This window comes from Phasianus colchicus, chromosome 1, assembly GCF_987193195.1.
Source record: "Phasianus colchicus chromosome 1, bPhaCol1.hap1.1, whole genome shotgun sequence".
Classification (NCBI taxonomy): Eukaryota; Metazoa; Chordata; class Aves; order Galliformes; family Phasianidae; genus Phasianus; species Phasianus colchicus.
Genome location: NC_143436.1, coordinates 49,261,188 through 49,284,734, shown reverse-complemented (window position 1 = coordinate 49,284,734; position 23,547 = coordinate 49,261,188). Strand labels below are relative to the sequence as shown.

General features: G+C 44.0%; 1 protein-coding gene across 7 annotated transcripts in view; it reads left to right on the top strand.

The window, feature by feature from the left end:
• GRIN2B (glutamate ionotropic receptor NMDA type subunit 2B) overlaps positions 1–23,547 on the top strand; it is a 205,650-nt gene that overhangs the window by 46,651 nt on the left and 135,452 nt on the right. The window contains exon 1 of one of the 7 annotated variants that reach the window (XM_090141106.1): positions 15,311–18,883. The exons of 3 other annotated variants lie outside the window; for them this stretch is intronic. The gene's annotated coding sequence lies outside the window, so the exon portion shown is untranslated. 3 more of the 7 variants (XM_031600341.2, XM_031600340.2, XM_090141101.1) reach the window with 3 other exon arrangements.

Sequence of the window (23,547 nt, the reverse complement as noted above, 5' to 3'; positions counted from 1 at the left end):
TCTCTCTGTACTTTCACGGTAACATTTAGCTGTATATCAGTGAGGTTCCTGATAATAAATGTATGTTCCAGGGGCAGAGGGAAAAGGAGGAATTAAGGAGATGGAGAGTTAAAAGGCAAGCAGGAAAAGAAAAAAAAAAAAAAGCGCACACAACGTGTGGGACTGATCTAAGGGGTTCATTGGGACTAAAGAATCACATAAGTCTGCACCAGAGTCCTCATTTACAGCTCTACTCTAAACCAGCGTTCTATGTGACTTTAGGAAAGTTGCTCAACTTCTGTCTATAGTAATTTGCCCTTTTCAAGAAGAGAGTAATGATGTTTTTGTAAAGTACTTCGAGCTTTACAAAAGGTAAAGGCTACCTAATTGCTAGTGAGCAGTTAATGAGTTTTTCCAGCTGAAGTAAATACTATGCTTGATTTGAAAATCTGAACTCCAGGAGGAGAAGCTGTAACCCCCATTAGAAGTGGCTGAATAGCTGCAGCATGCAGGAGAGCTTATTCTATGCGAGACTGATAGCACCGTCTATTGTAAGCTTGCCCAGCATTCCCCATTATAAGATCCTCTTGGGGTTTGCCTGTAACTTTGCCAGACTATGACTGCTTGAGCAAAGTTTTCAATGCCAGGTGTATGCCTCAAGCTGATTGATTTATTTCTCTTTTTATTTGGAAAATAAAATAGCTCTCTTAAAAACAAGGCAGAAGATTCACGGTCTGTTCGTGTTTAAATTGTTGGCATATCTTCCTATAAAAGTTATAGGAAGCCTAGAGAAGGTGTCTTCCAGGGAAGGACCTTTAATGAAAATATGGTTGATTTCCACAGCATAGGTTGCCCCAAGTTCAGCCTTGTTATAAACCATGAGAAACTGTATATACGAAGCAGTCTTTTTAGATGCTTGCTACATATCTCTTGAAGAGATCGTGTCCTTTGAAGCTGTGCTGGATTGGGGGCTACGCAGGCCCTGTTGAGGCTGAAGGTGGGTGGGACTGGCTTTCCTACAAGGTCTGTCAGGATCCAGACAGGAGAAATACTCTGTGTAGCAGAGGAAAAGACCAGAAACATGTGAAGCCTTGCGGCAGGGGAGTAGATTATGACCAGAAACGTGACTTAATGAAGCTAATGTTTGAGGAAGAGGTGGTAACGCTTGCACTGCTCGGATGAAGCTGTTGGGCATTAAAAGCTGGAGTTAGCAGTGATGAGAAAGGCCGCAAGGTTTCCCTGGAACCTTCTCTTCTCCAAGCTAAATAAGCCCAACTTCCTCAACCTTTCTTTAGAGGATAGGTGCTCCATCTATGTGAGCATCTTTGTGGCACTCCTCTGGACCCTCTCCAATAGCTCTGCATCCTTCCTGTACTGGAGGCCTCAAGACTGGCCTCAAGCAGTGCTCCAGATGGGGCCTCACAAGGGCAGAGTAGAGGCAGCAGTCCCCTCCCTTGCCCTGCTGACCACTGCTCTTTAGGTGCAACCCCGGATATGGTCGGCCTTCTGGGCTGCAAGGAGACACTGCTGCCTCATGTTCAGCTTTACATTCACCAAATATTTGCTTCACTTCTCCGTGCTGAGCCATAGAGGGAGTGAGAGAAGACTGCCGGGGTGCAGGGAACACTGGCATCAGTGTTCCATTTGGGAAAAGGCTGATAGGTCTTTGAAAACACACACAAGGCTGGCTCAGCTGGGCCCCTGCTGGCCAGCACGAGACCCCCACCAGCTGCCAATGCCGTGCACGGCTCAGACCTGCGCAGCACTTTGTCCTGGCTCCATCTCCCTTGCCTTACTGCTAGCTTTCAGCAAAGTGGATCTGTGTCCTTGCTCCCCGGTTTGCTGGGGAAGTGTGGGAGTGAAGGCTGAAAAGCCACACATCCACAGGGCCAGACAGCATGTTCTCCAGGCTGGCAGCTTTGCTGAGCCTCGAGAGCATGCCTGCCCCTTCAACTCCCCTCCCTTCTCCTTCCAGTTCTGTCACCCACTCTTGTCTGTCACTCTCCCTGTTTCTTAATTACTGTTTGCACTGTGCTTTGAAAATGCAAAGTACGGTATAAATGTTAAGTGTTTTTATTATTGTTATTATTTCTTCTTTTCTTTTTCATTTGCATCTCTCACCCTTTATTCTCTCGCTGTTGTGGCTTCCAGAGAGAACGTGTGGGCCTACATTATTTATAACTGTGTGAGAGTAATTACAGGAATGATTTAATTACTCAGTTAATATCTTTCTTCACATCACCAGCTTGACAGGCTGGTGATCCTCTCACCGCAGCCAAGCACGCAGTCTGGTGGTGCCTGCACCACGTCACAGACCAGTTGTTAAGGGAAGAAGAGCTTGGGGAATGCTTTGCAGTGGCCTTCCACAGAGGTAGATCCTTCCCTTGGACCAAGGGCTGAGGCTGCTGAGCCCGCATTGTCCTTACTGGGATGACCCCTGGTGCCACTTCAGCTGGGGCAGCCCATGGGGTATGGTGAGTGCTTGCCTGAGGGTTTGTTGTGCACATCTGATAGGGCAGGCTGGCTGTGTGCTTACATCTTGGCCAAAAGGGGCTAGTGAAGGGCTGGTAATGCAGGAAAGATATCATAAATTTGTTCTTTTCACTTGTCCTAATGATGTATGTAATTCTGTCCCAAATTTAACAGGGAATCCTCTAGTGAATTTACTACCCTTTATGTATGTGTCTAACGCTTGTTCAAACTCAAATCCACTTGAGCTAAAATGTCAGTGCTCAGTGGACTGCATTAACCATCCCTTTCCATTTATCAGAGGCCAGAGATCTGGGAAGCATTTCTTGCCTTTACTTCTGTTTAAGCCTTTTAGATCATGGGTTTCACACATCCCGTATAGGACTGAGTGCAAGGTAAGATCACTGTTGCCAGAAATGTTCTTCCATGCAAGTGGTTATCTGTAGTTCAGACCTATTGAAATAAATCATTTTTTCATCTGAAGGGGATGTCATCTTCCTTCCGAGATTCACCCCACAGGAAATGTTGTGATTCCATCACTTCCAATTCACAAAGATTTGTCAGGAGCGGGGAATCTCCTGTTGCTGGCATAGCACGGATGGCAGTTGAGAGAGAAGAATATGGTATGTTTCTCCAGGGGACACTCTGAGCCAATGTTTACCAATACCTTGAAGTTATCTACTCAAGGCAGTAAAAAAACTCATACCTAGTAGAACTCAGAAGACATGTAAGGAAGATTTTCTTCTTATGAAAGTACTGTATATAAAAAAGAGGGGTCAACAGATTCTTAACAATGGAGATAGTTGTTCAGAGAGGAGAGACTCTTGTGGGATAATGGTGCATTTTTCAGATAATGGTATATGGAGAGAACATCTTGCAGAAGTGCCTGCCTCCCGTGTCTTGAAGTTGCCTGGCTCAATTTGGGCTCTTTCACAGCCTGGGCTCTTGGCCAGGCTCAGTCTGTCTGTTGGGTGGGCGGTGGGGAGGTTGGGGAACAGGTGGCATTAGGGCTGGTGAAGGGGAGAGCCTTTTCCATGCAGCACTGTGTGCCAAGCTGCCAGGCACAGGACACCTGGTCTCTGGATGGGCTCTGCCCACCTCTCAGGAAGCAGTGAAAATTGAAGATGTAGGCCAAAATCTTTTGAGCGCAAACATAAGGCAGGTTAAGGCAACCCAAATTTGAAAAATTCCATCTCCACCTTCTGAAATTTGGGCATTTCAGGTTGTATCAGGTTGTATCTTCAAACTGACATCCACTGTCCCTCATTGTTTTTTAGAATATATGTTACAGACTTTTTTTTTTTTTTTTTTTTTTTCCATCTGGCTCACGTAAAAATGAATGTTATAACCTGACATTGGAATAGCTTGTTGGGAAGATGGAGTAAGTGTAAGGGCAGTGGAAGTAGTAGTTTTGTCAGCTCCCAAATGAATGAATCCTGTTTGCAGTTGATTCATGTCTCATGGTTAATTGATTCTTTAACTGAATTATGTGCTAAGACTGTAACGTGAGCTAGCTCTTAGTAGACATCAGAGAATCCACAGAGGAGAGAACTTGAGCTGTGTGAAGAGATTTCAGAGGAGCTAAGCTAAGTGTTCACCCAGTGGTGAGGACTGGGGTGAATTGAAAAGACCTCATTTTTCTACCCACCACCCTATTTCAACTAGGAAACGTTTAGTCCAGATGAGTTGGTTTGCCTGTAGAAGCTTCAGTTTTTCGGGAGTTGGCCACTCCTCCTCCCTACCGTAATCCCATTATTCCTCCCAGGTCCTCTGTTGCTTTTCGCCCACTTTACTTTGTGTCTTTTATGCCTAGTGTCTGGGCAGAAAAGCTATGTATTCTGGCATCCCAATGGCTGTGCGTACAGGGATTGCCCACTATAGGCCTGTCGCCTGGTCAGGATGAAGTATATTTACTTGCCTAGTGAACCATGGTGCGAGCTTGTGAGCGGGTGAATCACACACACTGCTGTGGGGCCAGGCAAAGACTTCAGCACTGCGTGCAGTTGCAGGCTATATTCTGTACAGGACTGTAGGAATTTAATTCTCCCCGAGTCCTCTGCCCCATTGTCAAATCAGGTGGAAGTTTGCCAGCAGGTTCAAGAGTTACTGGGAAGCCTGACTCACATACGCATGAATGCATGTACCATATTTGCAAAAGCTTCATTTCCTTGCAAAAACAAGCTAAAAATGCACACAGAAGGTGAGTAAAGACATGTGTTGGACTGTCTGAAGAGCCGTGATTTCTGCACAAGTGACCCATGCACAGCGTATCCTAAACATGCTTGCAGCATGCTCACCCTCACTGCCACACGCTCGCAGGGTGACTCACTGTGATTCACCCAGTGCGGTCCTGTTCTGCGATTTGCATAAGCGAGCATGTAATGCGTGCTGTGCTGTCTCTCGGGGTTGGATGTTCAGTTCACACTTGTGCGTGGCGCACATGTATGCGCTCTCTGACTCACGCTAACATGCCACGGTGGCTTGGATCACAGAAGCAAATGAGACATAATCATGAGCAGACGCTTGCTCGGTGCCTCATGCTCCTATCAGTTAGCTTTTGAAGGAGAACATGGCACGAGGCTTGAAGGTTTTAATATTTCTATCCAAAAACAGACCTCTTGAGAAAAGAAATTAGTCTGATGACAGCAACAGTAATTGGATTATTCCGTTCGTATCCTCTGTGGGAGAGGAGAACACGTGCCTTTAACTATATTTTCAGTGTAGAGACTTAAAAATTGCACTTAAAACATGAAATGCACCTTGTTTTCTTTTTGAAGTAACAGGTGGACATCTGTTTTCTGCCCCACTTTCCTTCTGTGCACCCTCTGAACTTTTTGTACAGCCCTATTCCTATCATTGTGGCAAGGCTACAGCGAACCATCATGATTTGGTTTCCTCAAGTAGCATTGAAGGAGATCAGGACACGCTTTCACTAGCAAGTGCCTCTGGTGGGCTGAGGAGGTGCCAACATCAAGGTGAAAGTAAGGTCAAAGTATCCTTTGATCTTGAGGGAGTGACAAAACCGGAGAGTCTGAAAAGTGTAGTAAGATAAAATGCAGCGCATGGAGGTACGGAGCAAACATTGGGTGCATTTCTGAGCACTGAATTCTCCTTTGATCTATGGGCTTATCTTCTGTAGCTGCAATCAAAGCTGAAACAATTTGTGATGGGACTAAGAAAGTTTTGGAATAGATGCAAGCCTGCAGTAGACAGAACTGATGACAGAGGAGGACATATGGAGGATAACCAGTCAGCCTTCCATTTCTACTAGTCTGGTAATCTGACAGACTTCTCAAATCTGTGTGTCCTTCCTCTCTTTTGTTTTAAAAATTTCTGATTATCTTCTGTTACACTTTTGCTTATTTGCAGTCTACTGGTGAATGTTGCTGGGCTTTGGGAACATCTATATGTTTGATACAGCCATTACCTGACCAGAGATATGTATTTTTTTGCTAGTCAGTTGGTTCCTTAATTTAGATTTAATAAGTCACTTTGTGCTCTATTAATTAGGCCATTGTGCAAAATGTTTAATGCCAAAGCGTGCGTGCCTGCAGATGGTGGAACTGCTTCATTTAGGGAATGGCTAGAAACCTCATCAGGCTGTGCCTCTCCTCATGACCGCAGTCCATTCTTCCCCAGTGGGCCATAGTGCCATTAACCTTTTCTGTCTCTGGTTGTGTTCTGGTCTGAGTCCATGGGCTCGTCTTATAACAGCTCTTCTCTCACCCTTGCTGGAGCTTCCTCGGAAGATTTTATGCATGTTATGTGGGTTTTAAGTTTCATCTGCTTAATTGTTATAAATGGAAGCTATGGTTGGCAGCTTTCTTGCCAAAGGGAAAACGGGCTGGCAAAAGCATGCTGTGATGCTGACCATTGGGAGGACAACTGGAGGTTGTGAGTGGTGTTTGTTTCCTGCTGTGCTGAGTGCTGCACTTCTGTCCAACTGTGTCACTCACTGGTCACTGTACTGGTCCGGTAGTGTGATGCTGTATGGCTTCAGAAACGCCTGTAATAATACTCAGTAATATACAATACAAACTGTTAGGAAGTATTTTGTGCTTCTAGAGTGCCAAGAGTCAGCCAGCAGCTCCTGCCGTGTTCTGTTATAAAACACACAAATCTCTTGAATCATACATTGATGGCTTTTTTTGTTTGATGGTAGAGGACTGAGTTTACTTATGCAGTTTCCTTTTTTTCTGCTCTAGTCTAGACTGCAATACTAGGAAAAGGATTTTCTCAATTAGAGCTTCTGTGACCAGGGAAAAGTGTTTTTGTATGAGAATAGGTAACAACATGAGGGTGTAGCAGTATCACTGTGTAACCAAGCCCATAAGGAAGCATGTCCTCTCCATGCTGCATGCATTTGTGCTATCAAGGAATCCTTTTGGCCAAGTGTTTTGCTTCCATTTGATGAATAAATTGGGTATGGAAACAAGCTGAGGTGAATAGATTAGACACTTAAGAGGTGCCTGAGATCTTGTTGTGACAATTAATTTACTTACGAACCTGTAGGGAATAGTCCTCTGGGAACTCATCCCCTGGGACTTGTTCCTTCAGTTACAATTTGGGAACCTCGAGAGGATAAAGTCAATTTCAGCATTCCTTCCCTGCTGTTTGCCTTGTCTTATTCTTCTTTGTAGTGGTCCACCTCGATGTGCTATTAGCCTTTGAGGGGCAGCCCCAGCAAAATCAGTGTGTCTTCTCATGGGGGCTGAGGAAAGGTGGCAGAACTCTGTCCAGGATAAGGAAAGGATGAGGAGACCTACAGAATTCAGGAGTTTGACAAGGATCAGCACTGTGGAGAGGGGGGCTTGGGGTGCCCTAAGGATGAGAGCAGAAGGAGGCAAAAGTGATAGGGAGAGGAGATTTGACATGATATTTATTCATTCTAAAGCATGCAGAAAGATCTTGGAACAACATCAGATAATTAATTAGCAGCAACAGAGATGCACATTCCTCTCTCAGCCAGCAATACGTGCATTATGTGACTGGAACAGAGGCTGGTGGCTATTGTCACCCCACGCCTTGCAGCCACTCCTTCTGTGACACGTGCTGCCACCCACACTGTCCCCATGTGGTTTGCCATGCATTCCCAGTTTCTGCCTTGTCCTGGGAGGTATTTGTAGAAGGTTTTAAAGAAGAGAACAGGGCCATTTTTCCACTGTTGCTTGGGAGGCAGGATCTGGCAGCACAATGAGGAGGTGACCTCAGAGCCGAAGCGAAGGCACGAAAAAAATGTGTGCACGTAACGGTTGGGATAAAAATACAGCTTAAGACTCAAAAAGGTTCACTTTGCTTGCTAGAGTGCCCTAGTATTAAAATTCTTTATTACCAAATACTTTCCATTCCACCGTCACAATAGTATTATTATTTTTTCCTTATTCATTTCTCTTAACGGTTGAACCGTTTAACACCACATACAAAGTCAGATCTGGCTGCTGTGGGGCGATTCTGGGTTGCCATGGCAATGAGGCCTGTCTCTCCAAATTAGGACATTTTCCTGCTGCCTTTTCTATGTGAGATTTTCTCTCATCTCTTTCTCTCCCTCTTCCTTGATGTCTGAAGTGCTGAGCGCTGCTTCCTCTACCGCACGCTCCAGGAAAGGGATCAGACTTTGCCCGTCCGAATTAATTCCTCTGAAGCCCGTGCCAATTTTGTGTGTGCCGACTCTGTGAGGGAGAGCTTTGAGCTTCTTAATGGAAGCGTGGAAGGATCGTGGTGAGGAGACAGGGAGGTTAGCAGAGGAGGGCGGTGTGCGTGGCTGCGGTGTGCTTATTGCCTTCTCCCTACGCCATTACCTCATCTCTGCACTGGTGTTGAAAGTCTCTCTGTGGTAGCTGGGATTAGTTCAACACATGGATGCCTCCAGCCAAACTGCATTCCCTGGGCTATACCTCTGACCATGGGAGTAGAAAGAGAAAGGAGCTAGCACAGGCAGCAATGGCAATATACAGAAATGGAGGCATGCCTGTTGGGCAGCTTGGGGCGGCTAAATATTATCAAGGACTGGAAGCAGATCTGCTGGTCCTGAGGAGCATTGCCATGACTGTCCAAGGTGATACATGGCAGAGCAATACAGTCTGGAATTTTCTACCCACCAGGGCACAGATGAAAAGGTGATGCATTGAGGTTTTCTTGCTCATTCTCCCCCTGGCCAAATGGGCTACTACCTCAGGACTTTTTTTTTTTTTTTTTTTTTTTAACCTTGTGGTATATTTTGGGACTTCCATGTATAGCAGAGAGTAGGAAGTGATGAGAGGACAAAAATAGTGAATTGTGCATGTTTGGAGTGCAGATGAAGGTGTAAATTTTGGTTGAGAGTATGACTGGCCTCATAGCCCGTTCCAGCCTGTCCATGCTTTGGCATTGCTGTTTTTCATAAAAGATGCGCTGGAGCTGGGGTCAGCTGCTGTGAAGTGAAGAGCATAGCAGAATGATGTGCCATGGCTGAAATCCTTGGGCTCCATCCCATGAAGTTGGCACCTTTGGCTGCTGTGGGATGGCAGTAATGTCACGCTGCACTGATGACATGATCAGGCACACATTTGTTCTCCAGGAAGCAAAGAAGTATTGATTCTATTGAATGGTGCAAAATGAAGCAGGTGAACTGGTAAATAGGTCTAACTTGTAGCCCCAGGGACTCTTCTATATTGTCCCAGAATACTTTAATTTGTCAGAACCTCAGTAAATGCTAATTTAGAATTGTGTTTTAGTGGTATGCAATCTGGTTTAGATCAAAGTATTATCCCAGTATTCTGTATCCAACAGTGACAAATAGAGGATCAGTTAGTGATATTTCCTTAGAATATTCTCCAGGCATCCATGGGGTTATGGGTCAGAACTCTGTAGAGGGTTCATCTTTGTATTTAATAGCCCTGGACGGGTTTTTCTTCCAAACATTTACCTATGTGCAAATTGCTGGCATTTAAGAACATATGCAAGTTTTTAGCATCAGTAAATTGAATAACGGTAGACAAGCTGTTCCACCATTTAACTATTCATGGGGTGAAGAAGTACTTTTTGCTGGAAACTAGCAATATGCTGCATCACTGCTGTGAAAGCACCCATCTCTGGCAGCCTCCTGTCTAGCTGCTCCACAATGCTTGAGCAGAGAGCAGAGCACAGGACATGGCTTGGTTTGCCAAGCAAAGCAACAGTTGGGTGGCAGGGTGGGATGCAGCAGAGGTCTTCTAAGACCCAACTGATGCTGAATTGTTGATGCTTGGGAGAGAGAAAAGCCAATTAAAGCAACAATTAAAAATAACATAGCAAAGTTCCAGAGAGTTCTTGTAATTTCAGCAGATGTAACTGCAGCTTCCTCAGGTGATGTGCTGTCTTTGGTGGTGCAAGCTGGAAGGATGGTTGAAAACTCAGACTTGTTGGGTTACAGAGATGGGAAGCTTCCCAAACACAAACTTGGCTTCCTAAACTTTCAGTTCTTTTTTCTTCTTGTTGCCACTGAGATATTTTGAAACATGTCTTTCTAGTAATCATATTATTTCAACTGCTTGCCCTGTCTGGAATGCAGAGATAGTTTCAGCAGTTGGAATGAGTAGGATTAAAAGGTTGAATTTTTTGTCATCTTACTTTACTTGCCCTAGCCCTTGCTATTTTTGGCCCCAGCATCTTCATTGTTGTGCTGCTCTTACTCTTTCATGCCTTAGTGAACATCAAGGTTGAAAACACACAGGGAAAGGGAAGAAGTGTCCACACATAACAAAATAACGGTGATGTGTGCCTGTGTCTGCGAGATGTTACTGTGAACAGAATTTATTTTGAAAGAGTATGGAGCTTGTAAAATGGAGAGGATTTGAAAGACTTTGTTTAACATTAATAATGCTACATTATACATGTAAATGTCGTTATGAAAGGCTTCTGGGTATTTCAGCAAAAATAATTAGAAAGAAAACTTTGGGGCAACTTTTTTAAATCAAACCAAGAGAATGAGCTGATGGCAAGAATTAATAATGATTCTCATTCCTCCTACTCCATCCCTGCTGTCATTCCTACCGCATCCTTTCCCTTAGTCTAGAACAAACAAATAGCCTCAGAACAAAACAAGAACAAAACAAGAGCTCTCGGCGCTCTTAGCATCATCTGGTAGACTGAACCAAAAAATTCAAAGTTCTCTCTCTAAAAGGCTGGGAGAATCAAAGGGGAACTAAGGGAAAGCAACATGAAGAAACTCTCGGGCCTCTGCAGAAGTGCAAGGAATTTAAATCAGTGCTTGTAAAATGCAATGATGAATAAGACAAGTAGGTAAAATTCTTGCATGTAATACCCAAAGGCTTGAAGATCATGCCAGAAGGGAACATTTTCTCTCCCTTGCTTTCCTTGAGAAACAATTCCCTTTAAATTGGATTGAAAAATGCACGATGAGTCTTTATGTGTGGATTACTGCTACAGAATGACTGCCAAAACAGTCAACTACAGTGAACAAAATAGGAAATATAATTATTGCTGCAATTTCAGATCACAGAGAAAGAATTGTAGCAGCCTCTAGGAAAAAAAGGGAGACTTAGCATTTGAAGGAAACAAAATTTTAATTTTCCCAGCCACAGAGTCTCACAGGAGAGAAAGCTGGTGGGGAGGATGTGAGCTTTCAAGAAAATATGAAGTTAAGTCTGTAATCCAGCGTGTGTGCAATATGCACACGTTCTGATGTGGCAGACTTGGTTTCTGTGCGTTGATTACGTGTGTGTCTCTGGTTCTGTGGCAGATCCTTGTGGACTTCAGCGAGGATCTTCACAGACATGACAGAAACCGCTGTGCAGTCAATAGTGGGATCAGAGCCCAGAGCAGCTAAGTGCTCCTAACCAAAAATGAGATGGCAAGCAGAGCCATCTCATCTCGGGAGGGAGATGAAGTGACAGAAGCAAAATTGGAGTCCAGCTTAGAGTTCCTCTCACAAAAGCTTGTGCTGATCATTTGCTGTTTCACGTGGGATCGACATTTTAAGGGGCTTGTTTTACTTTGTTCTTTCTTTCGTACAGGAACTGGAGATTACAGAATGTGAATAGTGTATGAATATATGCTCAGTGTTCTGGTATATATGAAATGTTTCAAAATGTACAGTAGATTTCATTGAAAGGTTTCTGATGGAACAATTTTCTGCTGGAAAACGTTCATTGTACAGTATTGAAAAGTCCCCTGGGAACGCATCAGGCCTGTCACAATGGTGATGGAAATAGGGCAGGTCACTTGATCTGTACAGAGGCTGTGGCCCTGCCTGATCCCTTGCCTGCCAGCTGAGTAGGTGACAAGCTAAAAGAAATATCTTCCCATGATCTCCCAAAATGGAGTTTTTCAAGTATTTCTTTTATATTTTTGTGAAATATGTTGAAGTTTGACTTTTCATACATGATAATTTGGAGGTTTTTTTAACCTTCCAACTTTAAACAACACAGCAATGTTTCTATTTATTTATTTATTTATTTATTTTGCTAGTTCAAGAAATGCAGCAGAATTGCTCACATATTCTCTTTCAGACAAAACTCACTAGTGAAATTTCCCTCAAGCTGTTTGGGATCCTCTCTCATCAGCAAAGGAGAACCTATCACCAGCAAAACTCCTGCCTTGTTCTTGTGATCTGCAGCCTTCTCTACCTCACCACTCAATGCATAGATGCTTCCTCCTCCTGAGGACATATGGAAATGCAGATACAGGGTGGGATAGGGCAAGGGGGAAGAGCTGAATACCTACAGAAAGTATAGGGATAGGAGAGAACAGTAGAAAAATATTCTGTATGGTTGCCCTGGTGCTTCTTTTAGTCTGGGGCTCATTCAAACCAACTCTATCTCCTTGCTGAGGACCTGTATCTCCTCTTCAGAGGGGCAGCAGTGGCTCATGGGTCTTGTAGGGGAATAAAGGGGATTTTTAAGTGCAGGATCATAGTACTGAATCTGTATTTGACAAGGAGCACTGATAAGAACATAGAGCTGAAGCTGTCAGAGATCTGAGGAAGGCAGATGAGATGAGGTGGAAGGATGGGCAAAGAAGCAAAGGATTTCTATTCTGAGGATGTGCATGTGATATGTCGAAGAGGGGCTGAGCTTGAGGCTTAGTGCTGATGTCCTGCATAACATCTTACTCTGCGGCATTCAGAGGGAGTTTGTGTGGGTCCAAGATGGCACGTTGGCATATTTACATCTGCAAATATTTCTTAAGGAGAATAGATTAAAAAATGGATGTGTTACGAGTTGACTAGAACATGCTGCTCTCTGAGCCTAGTATTTATAAATTAGAGCTATAAAACAAGTGCATCCTTTTTCCATATAGATTTGTGTTCTTATGAAAGCCTGATGAGTAGCATAGTGTGTAGGAGAGGTGCTCTGCTTGGACTCTATGTGGCAATTGTCCAAGATGGTTAGAATTCTGCCTCCTGCAATTGTTCTTATCTGCAATTGGATATGTTGTGTGGCTATGAGCAGCACAGTGTCTTCTGGATCATCCTGTGAGGAGATGTAGGTCCATTCTACGTTACTTTGTATGGTATCTAGGAAATACGAGAAATACAGCTCTGTGAGGGACATGCCTGGTGAAATAACTGAGCCAGATGTGCCTGCTAAAGGGAAGACATTCTGCAGCTCCGCATGATTGACTGAATCTGTTTCCAAAATTTGTTACAAGGATGGCCACTCACTATACAGTAGTATCTGCTTTTTTTACATGACCAGAAGCCCTTGGAAAATGGAGTGATCACTAGGCCTTTCCAAGAAAGCCTTGGCTATTATCAGAAATGTATTCTAAAACAGGACAAGCATAGGCAAATCCCACATAAGAGTAATATTGATTTGTAATGTCTGCTACCTTTTGAGTGGCTTTTGGCTTGTCATTTTTGAGCTGTCTGAGAAAGTCCTTGCACAGAGGACATGTTCTCCAGGGCTTGTGGGGACATACAACTTTAAGATGGTTTGTCAGGAGCCAGCAGTAGGCAGTTGTGTTAAAGAGATGTTCCCCTTTCTCCTGCAGAGTGGCCTGTCAGTAAATGCTGAATGAAGTGGGCATCTAGGCTCTGAGCAACTGCTGAAAAACACACGGCAACAGGAGTAGAAGGAGCTAAGAAAACATGATGAGTAGAAGCAAGGACAGACAAAAGCCTTGCCAGAGCTGTGTCCCTAAAATTACTGGTGATGAAAGGGAAGACTTGCATGGTAACTGACTCTAAACCTGCAAGCAGAATGAAAAGAGCTGCTGGAGCAGCTCCTGTGCTGGGGCATGGGCTGTTCTTGGGGGTTTCAGCCATAGCATGAGGTTACATTTGAAGAGAGTTGGGAGAGTATAAATAGAGTGATCTGGCAGCCAGTGCAAATTCAATCTGTGGTTTTGAACCGCAGCATTAAAAAGACAAAAAAATCAAGAAGGTTTGTGAAAGATGAAGAGATGAAGACTCTTTCTGGTCTTTCTGTCAATCTAAGAGTTTAAGGCAGTCCCTGGTAAACAGCAAGATGGGGTAGGATGCAACAAAACTCTGTGGGTGATGGGGGAGAGATCACAAACACAGGAGTATCCATGGTTAACATTGGATGAGTACTCTGAATTTCCCCAGCAGAGGAATTGCTAAGTTCAGAAACACAGCAGGTTTGGTGAGGAATCCAACATACTGCAAAAGGAGAAGTCTGCAGAAAGTGCTCTGGCCACCTTTCTGATCAAAGTCAGCACCCACCAGAAATGGCACAGGGAACTCCTGACGTTGCAACAAACAATAACCAACTCAGGGCTGACATTTGAGAAGAGAGTGTAGGAACTGCAGTGCTGTGCTTTACTTTGCAAACGCATTCCCAATATAGTTAAAGAAGATGCCAACATCATTAAAACTGGGCAGCTCTTTCTATCTGAAAGGATTGTTTTGCAGTAGCAGATGATTTTGTTCTTAGTCTCAAAGCAAGTGGGATACTTCTTGAAGTGGGAGTACGTTAGACTGATGCCAGAAAAAATGACATTAGCCTTGAAAGAAAAACTAATGGAAGGAAGTGGTAAGGTAGGGAAATTCAGGACGTATGGGGGTGAGTTAGATTTTGGAGGGGAGTAACTGAACTAAAAACATGGCTGAAAGCCCAGTAAACTTGAGAAGAAATGATCTGTTGTTCTAGAGTTAAAATCGGTTAAGATGAGATCTCTTAAAGATGCCATGTGAGGATATTTTCCAAGGATGATGGAAGCTGCCTGGCTATAGGGTAAGGTAGGAGGAGCCGAGTCAGATGATGATTCATGATCCTAGAAGATTCCCTTTTGATGTTAAGTGAAGATTAGAGTAATTCAAAAGGTTTATTCATCTGAGAATCATCAGGTGGTAAAGGGAAGTGTATAAAGCTGGACACACAGACTCTGAAAGAATAAATAAATGTTTAAAAATAGATCAGTTCCTGCTACTGCAAGAGGAGGAATTCTAATATGGAGCGTATGAACATTTAGATAGTGGAGATTTTGAGCTGCATTAAAACTTCATAAATCTATTGTTAGAGGATCTGAGAAGAACCAGAACCAAATGACATACTTGGAAGATTTGTTAATGTAGGTAGATCACAGTATCACCCCACGGACAAGGAAAAAGAAGCAAGATCTTTGTGGGAAAATCTGTGTCTCATTTATTTCAGCAGCATGGATCTTGACAGCACTTCTAAGCAAAGATGTACAGTTAATATGAGATGAGAAACTGAAGATTATATGTGCATAATTTAAGGATTTAAAAGAAACTTGGGAGGGGCCAAAGAGGTTTTATCCTGGGCATCAAAGAGCAGTGATATTGAAGAGGCTGCCAAAGCTTTTCACAGACATAGCAAAGATGTAGGCCAGGTCAAGTGAAAAAGTTAATGGTACAAGAAAGTTGGCCCCTTGCAACAAAATAGCCACTCATCTTTTCATATTACCGGTGGAACAAAAATTAAACAATACAGTATGTACTTGTCCTAAGCTATTATTCTCACTTCAAGTGAACCTTGTTAGAAGACAGTCCAGCTAAGTAGGTGATCATGCGTACTAAATTTGGTTTTCCACACCTGGTACACCTGACATAGTAACATCTGACAATAGGCCACCTTAGCAAGCATGATTTTTAAGTATTTTGCATGGATTTTGACATGTAGCTGCAAGTTTTTTTCATCCATGATTTAACAGATGTTATTACTAAAGTAATGAACAAAGTGAAAGAGATGGGAGAGGGGATGTAATTTGGTCTTTATTAAGCTCTTACATTGCAGCATGGTAACAGTTGAGTAAGGGGTGCTCTCTGCAAGCTTTTTTGTTCAACAGATGTCAGGATTCCAGAAGTGAGGTCAAAGCCATTTGGGATTTGAAGTTACTTATGCAAAGGGACAAGTAAGCCAAACTGAAAAGTTCAACACATTTGGGGTCTGAGAAACTTCCTTACTTCATGAAAATGGTATTATTGACATACATGCTGGAGAAGAAAAGCTACAGGTAGGTCTGGTGAAACAGGAAAATATTCTGTTTAGGAAACTGTCAGGTCAAGTGGACACGTACGATGGAAGATAGGTGACCTTCTTCATGTTCCGTAATGAAATGCAAAGAATTGGTCATTTTGCTCAGCAGGCTTCAGATGAGTTACAGCCAGGACAGGAGAAAGAGATGTTGCCTTGGCCACAACATGACTGATACGCTCAATGCTGCTCCACATGCAGGTCTCAAAGGGGCAAAAGCTGGCTCATCATGGGTCGCCTCAGAGAGCAATGCAATGTGCTTATTTGAGTTGGCAGTGGACAGGTTATAAATATGCAAAATTTGATATTATCTTGATATTTGTTAATTGCTGTTATTGTGACACTTGTCTGGAAAAGGAAGATTTGAGGGCCCGTGCCTTTGATGGATGCTGAAATAAAGCCAGTTAAAACTGGTCCTTCTCCTGACCAAGGGCTCATTTTGCTCTATGCATATCTGAGGAGAACTGCCATTTCAGAGTATATAAAGCAGCTCTATGCCATTGGTTGTGGATGATATCTATCCCACTTGGGACAAAATTTCTGAGTGTGACCTGTCATGATAACATAATATCCTTTTCGGTAATCTTTGAGAGATAAGAGTTTTGGTGGAGAAGAGACTGGATTTTTCTCTCAGTCTGGATATGGTTATTGCCTGAAGATCTGTGGTGCAGGAACATGAGCAGAAGCTTTTGCCTTTTGATCCATGTCTTGCCTTTCACTTGGTTTTCTAGTACTTTTGCTCTGGAATTTAGACCATAATGTCCCTGTTCCAATCCCTGAATAGAGGATTGAAGCACTACAAATTCAAACTCCTCATGATGGCCAAGGCTGTTATGGACTGACCTATTGGGATGTTGGTCTCCCAGCCTGGGGAGGTGGCTTTTTTAATGCTCTTAGGCTGCACCTGTTAGAGGTGTTGAAATGCCAGTTCCAGGTACACGTTGCTGTGTGTTTCCTCAAGCAGTCAGCAGATACGGGGAAGAAATAGCACAGATCTTGCATACACCTGTCATATGACTTTTCTCTCTCCATTTTATCCACTTTACTGGGCCCTTGTCATGAGATTTTTTAATTTTTTTTTTAATATGGGCAATGGGATGGAAATCAGAAAGGAGGAAACAAAAAAGGAAAAAAAAAGAAGGAAAGATAAGGGGAAACTTTTTCCACATTCCAATAGTTAATTCTTTCTTTTTTGAAGCCAGTGTTCCACAAAGGCAAAGGCAGGTAAAAGGACACATTGCATGAGAATATTGGGTTTCCACCATAATATATCACCAGGCAAGATTTGACTTGTGTGAATGCGAGTTGAGGAATTTTAACTGCAGGTTTCTCTACTTCTGTGTATGGAAAGGGGGGAAGCAAGTATGCTGTTAGTATTTTTCTTCCAAGCACAGTTTTACATACAGTGTTCCAGGATAGAACCAAATAGGGTCCGCTTTTCCTTTGCACTACACCCTATAATTATTTGAAGCATGCAGTGAGGTCTGGGGGCTTGCAATGTGGAGGAGGGTGCAGGGGATGAGCAAGAGATGCTTCAGCCGCAGAGGGGCCTGGAGGCACAGATTCGCAGAGCGCGGTTTCCATGGCAGTGCTATGGAAACCAGGTTCTGCCGCTCACTGCTGCTCAGGGTGGAATTTCAATGCTTCACACAGCCCTGGTACCCAAGAAGTAGCAAACCCGCAAACAAAACCTCAGCAAACCTGTAGGTGCCTCATCAGAGTGCTGTTTCTCCATCAGCCCATACGCTCTGCCCACCACCGTGGGGGAGGAAAATTTGAGCAGGCCAAAATCAGCTTAGATAAAATTGGAGCTTGTTGCACACCTGTGTCCCAGCCTCCAGCTGTGCCCCTCAGAATAGTTTTGGAGGTTCAAAGAAGTTTGGTCAGCTCTAGGATTTTTGATCTGCTGTTATATCTGTGCTACTAAATGCAGCTTGGGAGCTGAGAGGCTGCATCACAAAGAGTGGGGATGCAGAGGGCTGCTGAAAAACCAAAGCAAGAAAAGATCCCTTCTGCTCTTGGCTCATCTCTGAACCACTTGGTTTCCCAATGCCTCAGTTTGCATGTCTGTAGAACAGAAATGATTATGATATATATTTACTTCCCCAGGGGACAAACAAGTTTGGCCTCACTGGTGAGTGCAAACAAGCACTTGGAGGATTTGGCTTACTGTGAAACTTAGTTGGTTAGTGTTTGTAAAGTAGTTGGAGGCACTTTGATGAAAGTGGTTTGAAAACTGCCAAATTTTGCCAGTTTCCAGAACAACAGGCTGTGAACAGTTGTACTTTAAGCATATAAAGGCCTTACTCTCATGGTTTCCTCTACTCTATCTCTCCTGGAGGACGAAGCACTGACACTGTGGTGCTGTAGCACACAGACTGGAATGTAGCCATTTTATAATATCAGTGCTGTGCATGAGGTCTGAAATACAAAAACATCCCTTGCATAGCTGGGAGAAGGAAAACAGCAAAAAGAGTTGATCTTTGATTTTACAACCTTTCAGTGCTGGATGACAGCACTGAAATCTGGTCATCAGTTTAGCTTACTTAAAATTTGCCTGTGATTTGCCTGGGATGGTGGTGAACACGTTACTGTGTCCACGTATCTTTTGTCTGGGGCGTTCAGTCAGAAAAGGACATAGGATATAAACTCCTATCCTATCTTGTTCCATTTCTGTATCAGCGGCACCAGGAACTCCTGGCTGGTACCTCCTAGAGAAGGGCAGGATCCTGGAAGCATGCTGGTGGCATCCTGCTGCCCTCTATGAGCTCTTCCTTCAGCCACTCAGGCAATTATGGCATACTGTGATGGGTCAGAAGCACAGCGTATGCCTGCACTGAGGCAGTGGTTTTTGCGTGTGTACCTCCTATGGAACTGAAATGCTCACAGCAGCCTATGACAGCATGGATGTGCAAAGTCATAACCCCATGGTTTGAGATGCTGCATGGTACTGGGGAGGAAGCAGGGAGGGAAATGCAGTGCTGGAAGCCCCACACGTGAGTCCCCTGATCTGCTTGTTGCCCAGGGGAGTGCTCCCAGCCTGGCTGCATTCCCTTAGTGCTCAAAGCATGCCAGGCAGGGGAGGCACAGCACCTCACAGCCTTGGAGGGCTGTCAGGGTGATGGTAATAGTAAGCGATAACTTGCTGCAAGAGCTGCCAGCCTTATAAATACCAAGCCTATGGCTGTAACAACAGGATGGGCCTTAGTCATATGTTGGGGGGAGGATTTTGGAGGATCCTTGGGGGCTCCTGGTTGCATTGTCAGAGTAGCACCCCCTGCGTGCCAGTGATGCGATCATAGCCAGGGCTGTGTCTTACCCCAGGAGCTGCCTTCCCTTGGGAATCAGCTGCCCCTCTCCCCCTGCGGAGAAATTGTCTTCTGCTTAATAAACGTCTGCTTGTAATATTCTGAAACAAGGAGGCTAATCAAAGGCCCTGTTCCGTGGAATAGGGATGCTAAGTGACAAGATTAATTTCAGTAATCAAGCAGCTTAATTTGGACGTTTTTTTTTTCCCCTTCTCTTTTCCGTTGCTAATGGAAATTGAGGCAAATCTCATTTTGGAAAGACACTCCTTCCCTGCCTGGTAGCACCACTCTCCAGTTCTGGAAATGGTTGCATAGGGACGGGAGGAGGGAGAAGAGAGGACTGGGAAAGGGTCACAAAGGACAGTGTCAGGGAAGGTGTATGGACTGCTACTGCTGATGTTTCTCAACCATCTTCCTTCTGGAAAGCTCCCAAAGTGTTTTATAGGCTGCACTGCAAAGGCTCCAGTCAGCACTGAAATGCAGTCATCTTGTCTGGATTGCAGCAAGTCTTTGGAAGGACATGGAAATCTGACAGTTTAGGAGAAGGCAGGCGAGCAGGTAGCTGTGATAGCACTAAAGGGAAATAGTTAGATGGAAGCCTGTGCAATGGGATGGGACTTAGCCGAAATACACCTGTGGCTGGAAGGTCTCACTCTAGCAATTAAAAAAGAATTAACCTTCATCCTCCAGTGAAGCAGAGCGCTGAGGGCCCTTTTCCCCACTCAGCTGGGTGCTGCCAGCACAGCTTCCTGCGGCACTGGAGCGCAGCGTCCTCCCCCTGCCCACCACCGCCTCTCTGCCCCCGGCCTCCCCATGGGACTCACTGGTCTCTGATGTCACAGTCAGCTGAAGGCGTTTGTCCCTGAGCGACTCAGGAACCTCTGCACTGCCCCTACTCCTGTGACAGGGGGTGATGGAGAAGATTGGGAGAACACCCCAGAAATGTGCTTGGTGCTGAGGCAGGAAGATCTGGGTCCCTGCTGCTGCCTCTTGAAGAGACCCTTCCTCTGCCGTCACAGTTGAGACAGAGAACAGTTCCCCAGGGGATGTTGCAAAGCTTAGGATTGGGTAAAGCCCTGGCAGGTTGTTATCTGGGGGCAGTTTTGTGCTGACCTGAAGGGTTAGGTGTGTGTGTGGGCAAGAGGGAGAGGACAGTCTAATAATAGCTATTTACTCATTCCGACGCCTGTGATCTGAGGAAGCCTGGACAGGCACCCAGTGGCGTGTGACAGAGCCCTCCAGAGCGAGCCGAGTGGGTTTAAGGGAATGACGTCCTTGCCTGAGGCAGTGAGGTTTCAGGTCTGGCAGCTTTCCATGCCAGCCTCTCTGATCCCCCCATCAGTGCTCCTCTGGTGCTGGCACCTCTCTCATGCCCCCCTTCCCTTTCCTTCTCTGTGGGGGGTATCTTTAACTTGGCTATACCTCCTGCCGTCTTCTGGCTATCGATTTTTTGGAGACAATTCGTGACGTTCCTGACCCCCCTTCCTTTCCTTCTCCTCCTTCCCTTCTCCCTCTCCCTCCCGCTGACTTGTTATTATGTACTGCAGCTGCCCGGAGGATTTTAAATAGACCCATAATCGCACAGCAGCTCCTCTTGGAAGTTTAAATATAACCTCCTTGTTAATCTCGCGTGTGGCAGCAACACAGCACCTGGGGAAGGGAGTAATGGACAGGCGCTAACCCACGGCTATACATGACGACTGGGAAGACTCACCATTTTTTTCTTCATTCCCTCTGCCTCGAAATTATCAAGTAATCGCCTTGTTTGTTTTAAACAGAATATCTCTAAGGCCGGCACAAGATGTCAAATGGATGATTTTTGCAGCACAGAATTCTTAATAGCCATCCCAGGTGCAGCACAAATGAAAGCGGCCCACAGCCACCTCCCATTATGTCCTCAGCTGCAAGAAAGTCCCACCGGGAGGCAGAGTGCAGCTCAGACCTTATCCACCCTTTGCTTCCCTGCAGAAGCATGCACATAGGACTGACGGAGGTGTTTTGGACAGATGGGGTATCAATTATCAATAGGTAGCTGGGCAAAGATCCTGCATTTGGGTTTTTATTCTCAAAATGGCAATGGGCTCATCTCAGTCTCATTTCTAGCTCTCCAAATAACTAAGTTACCCCTCAGAATGGAGTGTGGTTTGCTGAACATCATAGTTCGGTGACACTACAGAAGAGATCGCAATTAATAATGGATTTTCCCAAAGGACCTGTTCTAAAAGGGCAAATCTAGCGCTCACCAGCCCATTAAACGTGCAGAGACACTTTCAAACAATAACTGTTGCCTGTTGCTTTAGGCTAATAGGATCCCTACTCTTTCTGCATCCCAAATGCAGCCATCTTCTTGTAAAGAGGGATCGGAAGTGCACAAGGGATGCTGTCCTAATTGGTTCTTGTGCTGCAGTTTGTTTGGTGGAGGATTTATCTGTCTGTTCAGAGATGTGGGCTATGTTTCCTCTAGTCTGTTGTGCTGGTATGCACCAGGAAGGCTTTGTTGCTTCTCTACTTTAGTTTTCTCCTCTGTTAAAAAAAATAAAAAAGAAATGAAAAAAAAAGGGGGGGAACTGACATTTAATTCATTTTGAACAGTGCTATAGAAAAACTGAGTATTATTATCTAAATACTGAGAATAAAAAAAAAATAGTACTATTGATGCTAAATTATCCATCCATTTTAATAATCCAGCCATAGTAATTGCTAGAGCTGGGGGACTAATTCACAACACATAATTTATTCAGTGAATTTAGCTTCTTTTTTAGGCTCATGGAATATCAATTGTGCAGATCATAATTTCCTCAAATTTATTTGAACTTACTCAGTGAACTTTTTGGAAAATATTTACTCTGTGGATTGATACAGGCTGCATTACTTAATTATGGTTGGTCAGAGAGCACTATCTGGTATTGTTTCTGTTCCCTTGTTGAATGAGCACACAAGGACTTCTGGCTTGAATACTTGCATATGAACATGGAAGATGTACTGCAAGTTTTTGCACATTTCCATTCATGAATATGCAGGTAGAACTTGTATACAGGAGCACTGATGGCAAACAAACAGAGACAAGCTGGGTCTAAGCAATTTTACATTAAAAATATGAATGAAAAATTTTGAAGGGCCTAAATTACTAGGACAAAAGTCTAATTTTACACCAAAGTAACTTGGTCCTTGGTAAATGGCAATAATGGTGTGTTGAATAAGAACCCAATAATTTACCTCTTTGCTTCTTTCTGCTGCTCAGTGCCATGATTTCCTATAGTAATGTAGTACCCAGCCTGGATCTGTTTTATATGAAGACGGTTTTTTATTATTATTAACTGACTGTATTCGTGTGATACCCACTGTAAGTGTGGTTATGTCCGCAAGGGGTAGTGCCTGTTTGAATGGGGGACCTGATTGTCTTGCTTTGACAAGTTACCCATCTCTGACCTGAATCCCCTGCTCTCACCTCTCACATCAGAAATGAGATGAAGTGTAGTCTCTTTCTGAATCTGAAGCTTTCTAAACCTGAGAATGTTAAACATTTCCAAATTTCTGGCTCTAGCTTATGGTTGTAGGAGTGTGAAGAATTAGGTTCATGAGGACGTTTGTGCCTGCTTATGAGTAGTATAATCAATGCAAAGTGGAATGTGGAACATGTAGGAAGAATGGATAGCTTTGACAACTATGCTAATAGAAATGGTTTGAAAAGCACTAGTGTGAAATCCAAAGATGTGCAAGTAGAAGGATCTACAGTGCTTGGTTTGGAGCCACATGGTGGAACCCATGCTAGATCTGAAGGATTTGAGCAGGGAAAACTGTTCGGAGAGTGAAGCACTAACATACTTCTGTTTCTTCTAACTGGTCTGGGTGACTTTGCACAGTCCGCTGGTCTGTGTGGGAAAACCCTTTTTTACTCCTATTAATTGATACCCAAAACAATGTGATAATCAGTTGGAAGTAAATGAAGAAGAGAAAAAGTGGGAGAGTTATTTACTGGTGTGATGACTGAGCTTTCGATATGAGACATCAGCATAAAAGGCAATTATGCTTCTAGGGACCAGGAAGAATATTCTCTGCCAAGGCAGAGAAGTATCAGTATCAATATGAAAGGTTCTACTGTAATTTCCTCTGGGTAAAATTCTGTGTATAATTCCAGTTATCCCAATTAAAGCAAAAGAAGCTGGAAAAGTAACTGGTTAATCAGAGAAGGGAAAAAATGTTTTACAGGAGGAGTCTAAGACTATGTGGCTTGTCTAACCTGGCAAAAGGCAGGATGGAGGAATATAAAAGACTGCCTTCCATTAAAACATGAGCGGGGGAAAACACTTAGGCAGTAGGAGAGCTCTTTAACTCAAAGAGCAACTGCATAT